Here is a 16,025-nt window from a genome sequence, read left to right as displayed (position 1 = left end):
CGAGGATTGAACCAGAGAACCTCTTGCTGTGAGGTGACAAACTGATACATCAATGAATGAATATGTGAAATTTGAAATTGTATTGTATGGCAAAGCTAGACACCAAGTAATAATCACCACTTATTTGCAGGGGCGGCTCATGCTATCAGGCTGCCGGACTGCAGCCCTCCCACCTAGAAATTACAAAAAAAAAAATCTTTAAAACTGGAAAAAAAAAAAAAGTCCAGAGTCCTCTGCACATGCGCAGTGGCATTAGCAGAACTCAGACTGCCTTTATCAGCAGTCCGGATAGAGACAAAGAGGTACCCAGCACTCATTGCTGTGAGATACCCAAGAATCTGTGCAGTCGTCACCGCACAGAAGAGGAGCTCCAGACTGCTTTGGCTGCAGGCAGAACCAATGAGGGGTGAGCTGCTGCTGCTCTCACGGGACATTGATTGCACAGGCTTGGCTTCATTTGTGGATTACTGCATTATGCATTCGTGAAACGGTGGTCGCTGGCTGGAGTGTGAGCTTGCTTTGTGATACAGGTAGGTGTTTGGTCACAAACAGGCAGGTGAAGGCTTGGTCGCTCTCTGGATTGAGCAGGTAGGTGAAGGCTTTGTAACTAGGACGTGTATGTGTGTGTGTGTGTGTGTGTGTGTGTGTGTGTGTGTGTGTGTGTGTGTGTGTGTGTGTGTAATGCCCCGGTTACTATATACTGGTGGCTAGAGAGAACAAATGGTGGTGGGTAGAAATACTCAGGCTTGAATCCTGTACCATGGATGCAGGTGGCAAGGACCTGAATTCCCTATCCACCACCATTTCTAAAAATATTTGCAGATTGTTGCCTCCTATTTGTTCTGTTCCTCATAAAATCTGTGGTGTATCTACATTTTTCCTTGCAAAGTCTGTAGTGCAGTGGTGCACTAGTAGCATTGCTGCCTAACAGCTACAGGTTCTGTGGTTTGATTCTTGGCTGGGGTGCCTTCTGTGTGGTGTCTGCATGTCCTCCCATCTTACAAAGATGTGTCTGGCATTTCTCCCTGCTCTGCTGAAAATTGTCTTTTGTTCCAAGTCGGACTAGTTTCCTGGTTAAATGTTTAAAAATAACAGGCATTTGAATTTCAGACTTCATATTCTTCAGAAAGTACATGGTAACACAAAACTGTTCTAGTAGTTGTCTAAGTTTATAACATGGATATTTGAAATTTGTCCCTATTTTTGGGACTGTATTCCCCCATTATTGGCTTTGTCCAGGTATTTTGTGCTAAGGTTGAGAGTTATCTATGGTGAGAACTGAATTCATTGAATGTTTGGGGGCTGTATTCCCCCCATTACTGGCTTTGTCCACGTTTTTTGCTAAGAGGTTGAGAGCTATAGTGAGAACTGAATTCACTGAATGGTAGCCATTTAAGTCAGTCTTCCTCTCTTTCAGAAAACAGCTGATTTGGCATAGTGGTATGTTTCTCTGACTGTTTTGCACAGGGTCCCCTGGGTTAAAGACGTAGCAGTGAAATGTATGGTGGTAACACAGCATTTTATTCTAGCAACTTTCCAACATTATACAAGCAATGTTTAAAATGTGTCCCTGGTTTTTGGGCTTTTGCCCCCCCCCCCAAATAAATTTCGGCTTTTTCCAGATTTCTTGTGCTGCAAAGTTCAGAGATACAACTGCGTGTCGAGTAGATTTTACAAGGAGCTGAGAGCTGCAGGGGAACAAAACTTTAGTGCTGCTTATTCTGAGTCTGCTTGCATTGTTAATAGCACAACAGGTAGTATACTTGCTTTTGATGCAGAAGGCTGTGGGTTCTACTTCCACAGTAGACAGATGCATTGCTGATACTGTACTGTGTTGTAAAGTGGGTGGATGCTGCAGTCCTTTTTGGCAAAGATACCTAGAGTAGTAACTATGAACCTGTTATCAGTTTGCCATACAGTCCCTATTGTGATATTACTAGCTTATTTTTTTTAATGCATGCAACATAGGCAATTTATTCCTCAAGGGCAACAGGCACTTTATTTGTAGATGAATAAACAATGACATATAAAGTCATTTGTTAGCAGCAACCTCTTCATTGTTACAAATTTCTTTAATGTGGAATTATTTAGATGACTTTTACTACTTCAGAGATTGTGCATATTTACTGATACTGGTGGACTTTAGAAGGTTGAGTAGACTTTTATGATGGAAATGTTCTGAATTGGTTAGTTTTGTCATTGGTGCATGCATTTTGTTTCATGGTTTACTGGAAAAATGTTCAAAAGAATAAATTTAAAATGCCACCTAACAACTGTACTGTATTGTACAAGGAATATAATTTAGTACAATCAGGAAGGTGTATCAAAGAGCACATGCATGTTTCATGTGCAAGGGGCCTATGATTTGAAAACAGCCCAAAGTTAATCTTTATCTGCCACTGGCAAAATGTATTTTCTTTGAATGTGAGCTTCAAGGGCAGAGAAGTTTTTAATGCTAAGCCTGTTTTCATTGTGAGACTGCATTGCTTTGTTTAGCAGATGTCTTAGTGTTTGTGCTGTAAAATGCAAAATAAAACTTTCAAATGAAATCCAAATCATCATAGAAGTAAAGCAGTATGCACATTAGTGTTTATGGTAAATGGAGTGAAATAGCCAAGTAATGGATCATTTGCAGGGGGAAGGGCTCCATTCGACCATGATTTTGTGAGGGGGAAGGGCGGAAAACTCAAAGACAGCCACGGCTGAACTATACCTCCCAACTGTCCAGATTTTCACAGAATGAATCGATTTTTGCTTCTTATTTTTGGTTTGTTCCTCATAAAATTTGTGGTTTTCTGGAAAATCATTTAGGAATTAAGTCACTAAATAATGACACACTGAGTTTCAGACTTCATAACCTTCAGAAAAATGCATGCTAAAGTAAGACCTGTTATTCTATCAACTGTCTCAGTTGACACAAGAGCACTTTTTAGTACTGTTTATATGTTCCCCCAATACATTTGGCCTTGTCCAGATTTATTGCATTAACAGGTTGAGAGGTACATGCAAATAAATTGCTTTATAGAATTAGGCATAGCCAAACCTCTCGACTGTCCCCGAATTTGGCTCAAAATGTTGCTCTTCAAAAATTGCTATTTTGAAAAGGGATTATTAGGGGAAGAAAACATGGAGGGTTTACAATTCAGAAATAACTGTAATAATCAGAGTTATAGATTACTTTTATTTCAGAAATGCATGTAGATTCTCTTATTTTGTCAGCTGCTCAAGTGAGCAGCACTAATATTAAAAAAGTGTCTATTCTTTGACAGGTTCCCAGCTGTATTGTGTGGCTATTTTATATTTTTGCATCACATTTTGGTCCATTTTTCATAAAATTGTGGGGGGGTTTGGCAAATTAGTGGTAAATCATTAAAGACTGAAGTTAGAAAACAATGACAGACATTTGAGTTTCAGATTTCATATCCTTCAAAAAATTCATACTAATGCAAGACCTACTATTCTATTATCTTTCTAAGTTTATAAGAGCAATATTTTAAATTGTCCTTATTTTTGGGCCTTTGTCCCACTTCTATGTATGGCTTTGCCCAGATTTCTTGCTCTGAGCGTGAGAGGTATGACAAATGTGTCAGGGCTATAACCGTCAGCCAGAGACATTTCAAAGTGTGACATACTTGTTGCACCCCACTCCCCCATGTAGTGACTCTGGATGTGTCCAAGCAAGGCAAGGAGCAGTTATGCAGTGTAAATGTGCAGGGTATCCCCCATCCAAGGTAGACACAAGTACTACAGTGGCTTTTCATCTGTTCTTGATTTTACAGAATGGTCTGGTTTCTGTCATATTTTTGTACTGTTGATTTATGCTTATTACTCAAAGTGCCTGTTGCTCTGTGTTTTAAGTAGCAATGCTTTAATGACCATCAGGCAAGCTTGTCTGAGATCATAACATGAAAGTAAGCTTTAATAAGCATACTGTTAAAGAATTGCCAACATTGAAGCCTTTCTGTTGTTGCCATGCAGAGAATACTTAACTAGATAATGTATAAGCGTTGGGTATTGAAATGCATATGACAGTATTTGTAATAAAGGACAGGATTACATTATTTTAAGAAGCTCATTACACTTGTTGGAGACTTCCAGTGATCTCTGAGGGCTTTACCCATAAACTAAACAGAATGCCATTCATGTGTGGTCCATAACCTGTACAGCAATCCTTTAAGCAATGTATCTTGAGCTTGTTTCTTGTTTGCTTTTCATTTTTACTTTGATCACGTTTTCCCCATGAAACAAGTAAATAGTTGTCAGGCAGCAGGTCTTTTTTTGGATAAGAAACATTTTTACAAGTGGGGGCATCAGAGAGATTGCTACTTTCAGCATGTTACTTGGTACTTTAATAAAGCTGAATATAAATTATAATTAGAACTGCAGTGCAACGAGAAGCGATAAGTTGAGTGCTGCTTGTTTTTCTTATACTTGATTTTGACTGGCATTGCAGTAATGTATTTAAAAAGTAATTTATTTTTTCATGCCTCACAACCTTTTTGTTTCCATCTAGATATTAAGTAAGCTGTCATGCAGCCAATGCATTGAAATATTTTTATTCTTTTACACTTCATTTGTCTTGATTGGACTCTCATAATGAGGGTTTGGCACCCAGGGCAGCATATTTAATTAAAGTTAGTTTTTGTGGTTTTGAGCATAGCTCCTTCCCTTTCTAGTTGGCTGCACCCCTTCCCATTGACCCAACCCATTCAGCTATCTCCTGCAGCCCCCCTTTGATTTGAAGTCACCAGCCGCCACTGCTTATTTGATGTTCTGTTCTTGTACATAGCAGTCATGAAGTACTTAACTTACAATTTTCCAGAAATGCAACAAACATTTAATTTTTCAAGTTGAGCTGTGTAGTTGTATGACATTCAGGCATCCTAATATTTATGTCAGATGCCCCATAATGCCTCTGCAAGGTATATGTAATAGTTAGTGATTTTTTTGTGAGTTACTTTGATATGCACATAATTTTAAGTGGACTTTTATCTTAGTTGCTATCAACATTAGGTTATGTCATAATGGATGGCATGACCTAAATGACAGATATCTGTAGTCAGCTAGCTTATTGAGGTTGCCTAAAGTGTTTTACATGAAATGTGTTTCTTTTGTTGCTGCTGTTTTGAAAGTAGGAAACATCTAAATGTAATAGTGATTCCCTGTAACTTATAGTGTGTGCATATCCTCTTGATTCTGTTGTTGAATAGGTATCTGCTGCTTCAACAGTCTTAATGCTGTCAACAGCCCTTTATTGGCAGGTACTTCTCCACCTCTTTTGTAGTGCTGTGTAACTGCATTTTGATGTTTTGTTAAACACAGCATTACCTATCTTTCTGTCACTGGTGTGCCACAGGTCACTCATTGTTTTATTTTATGTCTGACGTGTTGCATGGTATGTTTATGACATAATTATATTTTAACTGTGCAGCTGCATATTAGTAGAATACAAACAAAGGCAAAGGTGTTGCATAGTATATTCGTGATAATCATTATATTTTTAACTGTGCAGTTACATATGTCACCTTAGTACAAATGTAGGCAGTGACAGTGATATATTTGTTTTGGGACAGTTATGTATGTGTCATATTTCTAGCTATTACATCATGTTGCTGTACTTGTGGTTGTGTAGTTGTCTGAAAGTTTTCCAATTCCATTCAAAATATATAGTTTTGTGATGATATCCGCTGACCATGTTGCATTGTTCATCTCATTTGTATATACATTGTAAGTGTACCATTGATTGTTAATCAGTTTCTTCAGAACATATTAATCATAGGATGTAAACATGTCACATTAGAGGCACATAATGATAAGTTATAGTGCAAAGTTAAATATAATATTGACCCCTTAACATAAATCTGTGAGGCACATATTCCTAAGGGGTTGCTGTCAGAGTTAATAGCTGACATTTGCAAATGGTTTATATGCTACTATGGTTATATCAGGGGCTACATCCCCAAGATTGCTGTTAGTTTGCACTGTACCAGCTCTTCAGAAATGGAACATGTTACTGTTAGTGTTGTATGCCAAAGTGGCATGTCATGCTTAAGTTGGACTTGCTGTATACATCTGTTTTGCATGAATAGTGAAGGCTGATATGTCAGTAAATGTACAAATAGTAACAGAAGCATGTCCGATAAACTGAGTGCTGGATGCCATGTAATGTACCAAAATAACATAATGGCCTTCTATTCAGACCATAGGATCATGGGAAGTTACTAGGCTAACAGCCCTAGAGCCTTTTTAAGCCTAGCCAGTCAAGCCTCAATTTTCCCCAATTATCAATGACCAAGGGCTATAATTACTTTCATAGGTTCATAGGTTCAAAGGTTTATACTAGGCTATCTGCCCGAGGGCATTTACAAGCCTAGCCCATCGTTTTGTGGCTTACGCCACCCCTTTAGTATGGGGAACTATACCCATTATTTTGCTGTGCCTCTGTCGAGCAGTGACACTGAGGTAATCCCTGGGGTATATCTGCGATCTCCCATCCATTGGTCAAGATTTCTCTTGAACAAGGCCAGCGAGGTGCTCTGCCTCACATGTACCGGGATTTTGTTCCACAGCATAGGGAGTCTTTGGGTGATGAATCTATCCCTCCAGCATGTCCTATTAATAGCCGTGTCAAGATTTAAGTCTCCGCCTTGTGGCTCTGATGGATCTAGATTTTTGAGGTGAAGCATATTCATCAAATCTGGGTTTGACATGGCCTTGTATGTTAGGCAAAGGTCACCTCTGAGCAGCGGTGCGACTGAATAGAGCTGGAGTTCTTTCAGTCGGGCAGCATAGGACAGATTTTGAGACCCTTTATCCTTTTGGTGAGGAACTTTTGTGGCCTCTCCAGCTGCTGCAAGTGTCGGGTCAGATACATTCCGAATGGGGCATTGTACTCAATCATTGGTCTGATGAGTGATGAGTAAAGGGAGACTATGACCTCCCTTGATCTAGATGAGAATCCCTTCATGATAAGGTGGGCAATGTAGAAGGTCTTCCTAACTACTTTAGCTACATGGGTGTCGAATGACAGACTACTATCAACCTGGGTCCCCAGGTCCCTGATAACTTCTTCTGTGCTCAGTGGATTGCCACCTATTTGGTAGCTAGGGGTAACCTTGTTTTTCCCAAAGGGTATGACTATGCATTTTTGGCATTTAACTTTAGGCCGTGGCTCTGGCACCAGTTATCCGTTTCTGTGAGACCCTTCTGAAGGATATCTGTGTCAGATGTGTTTTCTACTATGGCCCAGTTTGCAGTCATCTGCAAACTTTGTCAGCCATAACCCTCCTGTGTTTGCTTGTACTTGGAAAAGTAGATGCCAAACAAGAGTGGGCCCAGGACTGAGCCCTGTGGGACACCACTTGTGACAGGCTTTGAGTCTGACATGGCGCCAGCAACTCTGACCCTGTGGGTTCTGTCACTCAGCCAGTTTGCAACCCATCTTGTGATGTATGGGTTGACATTTAAGCTGATGAGTTTTTCAATGATACCCGAGTGGGGTATTGTATCGAAGGCCTTAGCCAGATCGAGGTAGGCTGTATGGACTGCCTTTCCCTCATCAATGGCTTTGGTGACTGTATGAAAAAGTCAACCAAGTTTAAAAGGCATGATCTGCCTTTGACAAAGCCAAACTGGGTTGGATCCAAAGTCTGCAAATTCCTATGTCTTTATTTATGAGGTCCATTATGATCCTCTCCATGGCTTTGCAGATAAGGCTTGTCAAGCTAATGGGCCGGTAATTTCCAGGGTCGGTGGAGGCACCGCCTTTGTGAAGTGGTACCACAGTTGCAGTCCGCCACTCCTGGAGTGCGTATCCAGAGGTAAGACTTTGATTAAACAGCTGTCCTAGCTGTGGGTTTAATTCCTCATTGAGTTCATGGAGCACACAGCCGGGGACACCATCAGGTCCCATGGATGCTGTGTTTTTGCTTTGGAGAGAGCAGTTCTCACTTGGCGCTGGAGATGTTTGGGGGCTGCAATCGTTTGGTATAGATATCTCTCCTTTTGGGGAGGGGAGAAGTTTGCACTGAACCTGTCAGCCAGTATGTTGGCAATGTCTGTAGGATCAGTAATCTTCACATCATTTTGAACTAGCTCTGAGCATATCTGGGAGTTTCCTCCCAGGTTTCTAACATAGCTAAAGAAGGCCTTATGATTGTCTTTTGAGTCTTTAGCTATTTTTCTCTCGAAATTTGCTTTGGATGATTTTATGAGAGCTCTTAGTTTTTTACTTATAGTGATCAAGGGTGTCTTACCTTTTAAGGATTTTGCTCTATCTTGTAGTAGCTTCCTCCTTTTGTTGTAGAGTTTGTTTATGGCTGGGGTCCACCAGACTGGACGCTTGCCTTTGGTACAAAGAGTCTTTGTTTTGCTTGGGATTGCCTTATCCATGCAGTCCTGCAGGTGCTGGTAGAAGGCATCTGTAAGTGATTCAGCGGCTTGAGTACTGTTTTCCGCCAGCTCGGGGGCCTTAAAGAAGACCACACTAGTCTTTAGAAGTGTGAAGTCGGCTTTTGAGAAGTTCTTTACTGTGGTCTTTTTTATTTCAGGTGGGGGTGGGATGAGGACCTCCAGCGAGATTAGTTTGTGGTCTGATCTCACCAGTGAGGGGTACACCTCCGGTGTTGAACATTGTGCTACCCATGTTCGTGATGATGAGATCAAGTATGTTATCTCCTCTTGTGGGGATGGTGACTAGTTGTTCCATGGCATTTGAGTTTATGAATTCCAGGAACTTTTGGGCTAGGGTGTTTGGGCTTGAGTAGTGTTCCCAGTCTATATTAGGGTAATTGAAGTCACCTAGTATGATGGTGTTTGGTGATACATTTATCCGCTCTAGTGTTTTCAGGAAGGCCATGTGAGGTTCCTGAGTTTGTGAGGGTGGCCTGTAACATGCTACAATTTGCAGAGCAGTCTTGCCTATGGTTAATTGCACCTGGATGGTCTCCGATGCATCGTGCGTTGCCACCAGTCTTGAGGTGTGGGTGTCCTTGATGAATATGGATACCCCCCTCCTTTCTTGGTATTGTCCGGATTTTGGGACCGGAACGCATGATATGAGGTAAAACCTGATAGGGCTGGGGTGCTCTCAGGAGCCTTGAACCAGGTTTCTGTCACAGCACAGACATCGATGTTCTCCATACTGAGAAGGGCCTCGAGTGCGTGCATTTTGAGATTTAGACTTCTGGCATTGAGCAGCATTACCCTTAGTTTTTTCCTTTTTGTGTTCTAGGGTGGTAGGTTTAGAATTTGAGCCTTGCCTAAAAAGGCACTATGGGGTGGCAAGAGCCTTTGCCAATATCCGGAATCCCAGGGGTGACAGGTGCAAGCCGTCCCTTGAAGCAGCATGGCTTGTCCAGCATGTCATCCCAGGCAGACAGACACTGGTTCCCCTTTGAATGACACCAGTGTTTAAGCCAATTGTTAAAGCTGATCATCTTATCTCTGTATTGTGGCATCATTCTTGGTGAAGGTAGGATACTGCTCAAGGTCAGGGTCATACCTGCCTGGGCTACATAATCAGAGAGCTCCTCAATGTCTCTTTTCATGTAGTCCAAGGAGGTACGTCTCAGGTCGTTTACACCAGCGTGGACAATGACTGAGTCATATTTGTACCTGCTGTTGAGAGACCTGAGTGCTTGCATTATGTGGCGGATTCTAGCGCCCGACAGGCAGCTTACTGTGACCTTCTCCTTACTCAGTCTGGTGAGCGGGACATCAGTGTGTCTGACTATGGAGTCACCAATGACTAGTGTGTCTGGCATTGTGTTTGGCCTTAAGGGCTGTGACTGTTTGACACTCTGACTGTGAGGTCTATGTGTTGCAGGTGTTGTGTTCTGAGGTGGTGGTTGTTTGGGTGTCTGCTTTGGTGGCCTCTGCTGTTTTGGTAGATTTTTGATCAGAGCCTCCGAGTATGTCTTTGTGTGTTTATGTGTATGATTTGAGGTTGTAATGGTACTATGTGAGACTGGGTCTATAGTGTGTGTGGTAACCTTCTCCTCCTGACTGGTCTTGCCAGTCCTATGTTGAGAGAGCTCAGCCTCCAGTTTGGCCGTATAGTTGCATCTCTCGCATGTATTTGTGTTTTGTGGGAGGAGGAGAGGGTTGTCTGTGTACATGAGGCAATTGTAACATTGCCTCAATATTCCCAGGTTCACCAGCTGAGCAGAAGAGGACACTAGCAACTGATCCCTCGACATGCTAGAAGGAATAGACAAAAAAAACTTTAAAAAAGATTCCGGGGGACGTGGGTGACCGAGAAATGGGGGGTTGCCTTTTTGGGGTACTATCTATGACAAGAGTGCCGTATCAAGGTAATAAGTACTGTAGGAGCAAGTGCTACATTTAACAGATAGAGCGAGAATAGTCTACTTGGAGTCAAGTAGAGATGATCTTTTTAATTATAGGATACGCTGATTAGATCAGTAGTATAGTTCGAGGAAGGTAGTTTTAAGGGAAAATTTGAAGAGTGGACTTTAGGTAGCCCGAATAGTTTAAACCTGCTTAACCGGCGCTGCCCTAGTGTGCAACAGTGGCAACTCCGCGCTAAATCACGCTAATTCACGCCAAAGCGTGCTTTATAGCAGGGGGCTGGAAAAGACAGGAAATGACCCAAAATGGCCAATAAACTACAAGTTACTGCCTTAAACCACTCCTCTGAGGACAAATGAAGGAGTTATGGAAATGACCCCTAGTGGCCAATAAAACTACAGTTTCAAGTCAGTAACCACCTCTACGGGGGGCAGGGAAGCTGCTCAATGTTAGTCACTGCCACTAATGAACACAGAGACCCTCCTTCAGCCCAAGCAAAAATGGCCTCACAGAAACTTTCAAACAGTTTAGGAACAGCAAGCCTGTAACTGAACTTTTTTAACTCTCAGAAAAGTGGGAAAAAAGAAAGATTTTTTTGTTTTTGTTTTTTACAGAGATAGCAGAGGTTCACAAGTAATATCAAGTTATAACAGTGCAGTAAATGACCCCACACAAGAGTGCTAGGTCAAGGACAGAAAATATGCAAGTTTTAAGAAAAAACGATTTAAAATTAAGTGCAAACAGGAAATTCAGCAAACAGCTTTTGGTTGTGCTCTAAATACAGCTACTAATACATAAATCAAGTTTAACAAGCCAGAAAATGCTCAAGCTAGGCAGCTATGCAGAAAAACTTAGCAAATAAACAGAGAAAAATACTTAAAATCTCAAAAGTGGCTCCCTTCTTCTCTCAGCGTTTTTTCCTCTTGGAGGGTGCTTCACCAACAGCCAACAAGCCTGAAAAGACGCTCAAACCACGAGGCAACTAGGTTTTAAGAGAGGAAGATGAAGGAGTTATGGAAATGACCCCTAGTGGCCAATAAAACTACAGTTTCAAGTCAGTAACCACCTCTACGGGGGGGGGGGGCAGGGAAGCTGCTCAATGTTAGTCACTGCCACTGATGAACACAGAGACCCTCCTTCAGCCCAAGCAAAAATGGCCTCACAGAAACTTTCAAACAGTTCAGGAACAGCAAGCCTGTAGCTGAACTTTTTTAACTCTCAGAAAAGTGGGAAAAAAGCAAGATTTTTTTTTTTTTTTTTTTTTTACAGAGATAGCAGAGGTTCACAAGTAATATCAAGTTATAACAGTGCAGTAAATGACCCCACACAAGAGTGCTAGGTCAAGGACAGAAAATATGCAAGTTTTAAGAAAAAAACGATTTAAAATTAAGTGCAAACAGGAAATTCAGCAAACAGCTTTTGGTTGTGCTCTAAATACAGCTACTAATACAGAAATCAAGTTTAACAAGCCAGAAAATGCTCAAGCTAGGCGGCTATGCAGAAAAACTTAGCAAATAAACAGAGAAAAAATACTTAAAATCTCAAAAGTGGCTCCCTTCTTCTCTCAGCGTTTTTCCTCTTGGAGGGTGCTTCACCAACAGCCAACAAGCCTGAAAAGACGCTCAAACCACGAGGCAACTAGGTTTTAAGAGAGGAAGATGAAGGAGTTATGGAAATGACCCCTAGTGGCCAATAAAACTACAGTTTCAAGTCAGTAACCACCTCTACGGGGCAGGGAAGCTGCTCAATGTTAGTCACTGCCACTGATGAACACAGAGACCCTCCTTCAGCCCAAGCAAAAATGGCCTCACAGAAACTTTCAAACAGTTCAGAAACAGCAAGCCTGTAACTGAACTTTTTTAACTCTCAGAAAAGTGGGAAAAAGCAAGATTTTTTTTTGTTTGTTTTTTACAGAGATAGCAGAGGTTCACAAGTAATATCAAGTTATAACAGTGCAGTAAATGACCCCACACAAGAGTGCTAGGTCAAGGACAGAAAATATGCAAGTTTTAAGAAAAAAACGATTTAAAATTAAGTGCAAACAGGAAATTCAGCAAACAGCTTTTGGTTGTGCTCTAAATACAGCTACTAATACAGAAATCAAGTTTAACAAGCCAGAAAATGCTCAAGCTAGGCAGCTATGCAGAAAAACTTAGCAAATAAACAGAGAAAAAATACTTAAAATCTCAAAAGTGGCTCTCTTCTTCTCTCAGCGTTTTTTCCTCTTGGAGGGTGCTTCACCAACAGCCAACAAGCCTGAAAAGACGCTCAAACCACGAGGCAACTAGGTTTTAAGAGAGGAAGATGAAGGAGTTATGGAAATGACCCCTAGTGGCCAATAAAACTAGGGTTTCAAGTCAGTAACCACCTCTACGGGGGGCAGCGATGCCTCTGTCCATAATGGCCACAGGTGACAAGCTGGGGTAAATCTGCAATTTATCATCAACTGGCCCAAACATGAGTTAGTGAGTTTAAATAGGCTTATGGAAGAGCTTTGTTTCACATAAATGGGGAGTCTGCTCCGGAGAAGAAGTAATCTCTGAGACACATATCATCAATATTCACTTGTGACATTTAGAATGTTGCCTAATCATTACAGTACGCTTGTTAATATTCCAGCTTTGTGTCTTTTGTTGTACAACATATAAATCAACCGTATGTGCCAGATCTTTTGGAATACGCTTAGAAAGAGCTCTGTTTCACATGAATGGGGAGTCTGCTCTAGAGAAGTGTTAAACTCTGAGACACGTATCATCAATATATAATTATTATAACATTTAGAATATTGCATGATCATGACAGCAAACATTATTCCAGCTTTGTGTCATTTGTTGTGCAACATATAACTAAAACTTATGTCTCAGATTCATTGGCTATTATGGTGTCATAACAGATGCACTGTACTGTGATAGCACATGGGAAAACTTTCCACATGTCCTGCTTTATATATTTCGATGTTCATTGCATATCATAAACTCTTTTTATTATTTTGCTGGAGCAGACTTAATTGGGTTTTAACGTGTTTGGCATATGACTGTGATTTACTTCACACACTGTTTTGTAATTTAATATGGATTGGGTTAATGTCTGACATCACATATGTGTTGAGTTTGAAAAGTTCAGACAGTAATGTAACATCACATACAAATCAGTTACAACCTGTAGATTATGTAAGTTTGTATGGCATTATATTTATTCATTGATTTTAGTTTAATAACTTTTATGTATGTATAATGTTTTTCTGTGTTGAATCTTGACAGAGTGTGGAACCCATGCCCCCTCACCAACTGGCCAAGGACAATAATGACATGCTAGACCACTGCCAGATGAGTCAGATTACAAAGACCAGGATTATGTCCACTATGAAGATGATGATGATTATGAAGATGACAGACCAGGACCTGTATGTGCCATTGTTCCTCTTTTTCATTGTAGAATATGCCCACCACCACTACCATGCCAGGCAAACAATTTGGGACCAAATTCAGGATGTAGTAACAGACATCTTCCTGACACAGATGAAGGACCTGATGGGCAACTTCGTTTAGGACAAGACATGGTCAATGTGTGACTTTTTCCAGGAGATCATTCCAGAGATCTTTCATAATGTTCAATCCCATCAGTGTAGTTCTTCAGGACTGTGAATATTGTACATTTGATCCAATTTTGTAATGCTGCCACCATAGTGGTTTTCATATTCAAATATTTATCTCCCCAAGGCACAATTGTGCAGAAATCCCATATTGCTGTCATGTTTTTATGACATGCAATCATAATGTATACTGCACAGATCAGGTCATACGCATCTCTGTCTTGCTGATGCAGTATGACACACATAACCAAATGGCACATGCATTAACCATTAACATTTACATGATCGTGCCATCATTACTGCATATATATATATATGTAATATGTACCTAGTTTCAGACACTTATTCAGTTTTTTAGGGATGTACTTGTGTACACAAGACTGACCTTTGATAAGTTTTACACATGTACTGTGATATTTATATCAATGACAGTGATTGTGGCACCTTTTGTATTATGTTTGCATGGCAGCAGAGATGGGTATGTGATATTCAAACCTACTTTTGTTTTGCACCTATGTCGTTTGCTATTTGACTGTTGCACATTACTTTGTTGTTTGTGTAAATTGTACACAAACATGTTTATAGCCATCCTCAATGCACTATGCACATGTCAGGCATTGGTCATTTGCTTCAATGTATCTTGCAAGGACTTGCAGTCCATCTTGTGTTGTGGACACATGCATGTGCATTGCAATGTGTCTCCTTAGCTATGGTTGTCCTGTTTTACTCTGTGCCTGCTTTCTTTTGCTGACATTTCCTCACTGATGTTCTATGTTGTTCATCTAAGTTTGGCCTGTATGTTTTATGTGCACACAGCGTATGTATATATCTAAGTTTACCTTCCTGTATCATTGCAATGTAGGTGTACTGGTACAATATGACCTAGTGCCAGTATGCTGGGTATCATACACATACAAGGTGTATACACAGAAGGTGGTGGCAATTCAGAAAATTCAGTGTTTGTGTTGTGTTTTACTCAGACATCAATATGCTTCCTGCCTATAAACAGGATTGCATTCCTTAGCTTTTATAAATCATAGAGTATGAAGTACTTGGTGATGTATGTCACTGGTGTGGGTATGCGTGATAAGCCTTCTTTTTTTTTTTATTTCTCCAAGTCTTTTGGGTTTCTAATACCATGATGGGAATGGACCCTATTCCTAAGTCAAAGTATGATTAAAGTTCATGAAATTAGTATTGTTTCAATCTTCGATTCCTTCTGCAGTTTGTACAGATTTACATATATCAGTAATATATCTAAGTACGATTGTAAATTCTTTTTGCTCCTACTACTATTGGAATGGTCTGGGTATCCTTCTTCCACACCACCCTCATTTCTGCCTGCAAATCCTGATATTTTATGACTTCGTGCCTCTCTGTATGTAAGACACTATAACCTCTTGGTGTAGCAATTTCAATGATCAATGCTACTTTTGTCTTCTTTTTATGGACTACTATATCTAGTTTTCTTGTATCTATTTTTGAACTGTTGGTAATAGGCAATCCCATGTGATATGAACTTCATCATTTTCTATAATTCTTTGTGGCTCATATTTCCAGTGCTTTTCAGTTGCTTCAATATTATAGTGTTTGCACAATTCTCAGTGCAACAGCCTTGCCACATTATTACATATTTCAGTATACAGTCCTTCTGCCATTGGCATATCACAACCAGCAGCAAGAGGTGCAACTGTTTCCAATTCTGTTTTACAAAACCTAAATTTGTGTGTATCTCCCACATGTTCAATGGACTTTGTAAACTTATGTGTACGTAGCCCACTATGTTGGGCCACCAATATTAAACTTTCATCTTTTGGTATAAATCTACCTCTCTTTAACCATTCCTGCATTCGATCCTGATCAATATAAGGTTGTTCTAATAGTTTTCTATACTTACAATTATATTTATGCATTTTTCACATTTCTTGCCTTCTCACCTGATCCTTCACTTTACATTCTTTCTTTTGTTTTTGGACACATTCAGTTGCTGCCTTATTTTTATCTACTTCTGGTTTAATTTTCATTCCTGTTTGACACCAAAATGCTTCTACTAAACTAGGTATGGAAGTCATCTTAGCCTTTATCCCTTCATGTTTTAAAATTTTCAGTGCATTTAGGTCTT

Source organism: Protopterus annectens, chromosome 4.part0 (genome assembly GCF_019279795.1).
Source record: "Protopterus annectens isolate FY-2018-M chromosome 4.part0, PAN1.0, whole genome shotgun sequence".
In the NCBI taxonomy this organism is placed as follows: Eukaryota; Metazoa; Chordata; order Ceratodontiformes; family Protopteridae; genus Protopterus; species Protopterus annectens.
Note: the sequence above shows the minus strand (reverse complement) of the source record.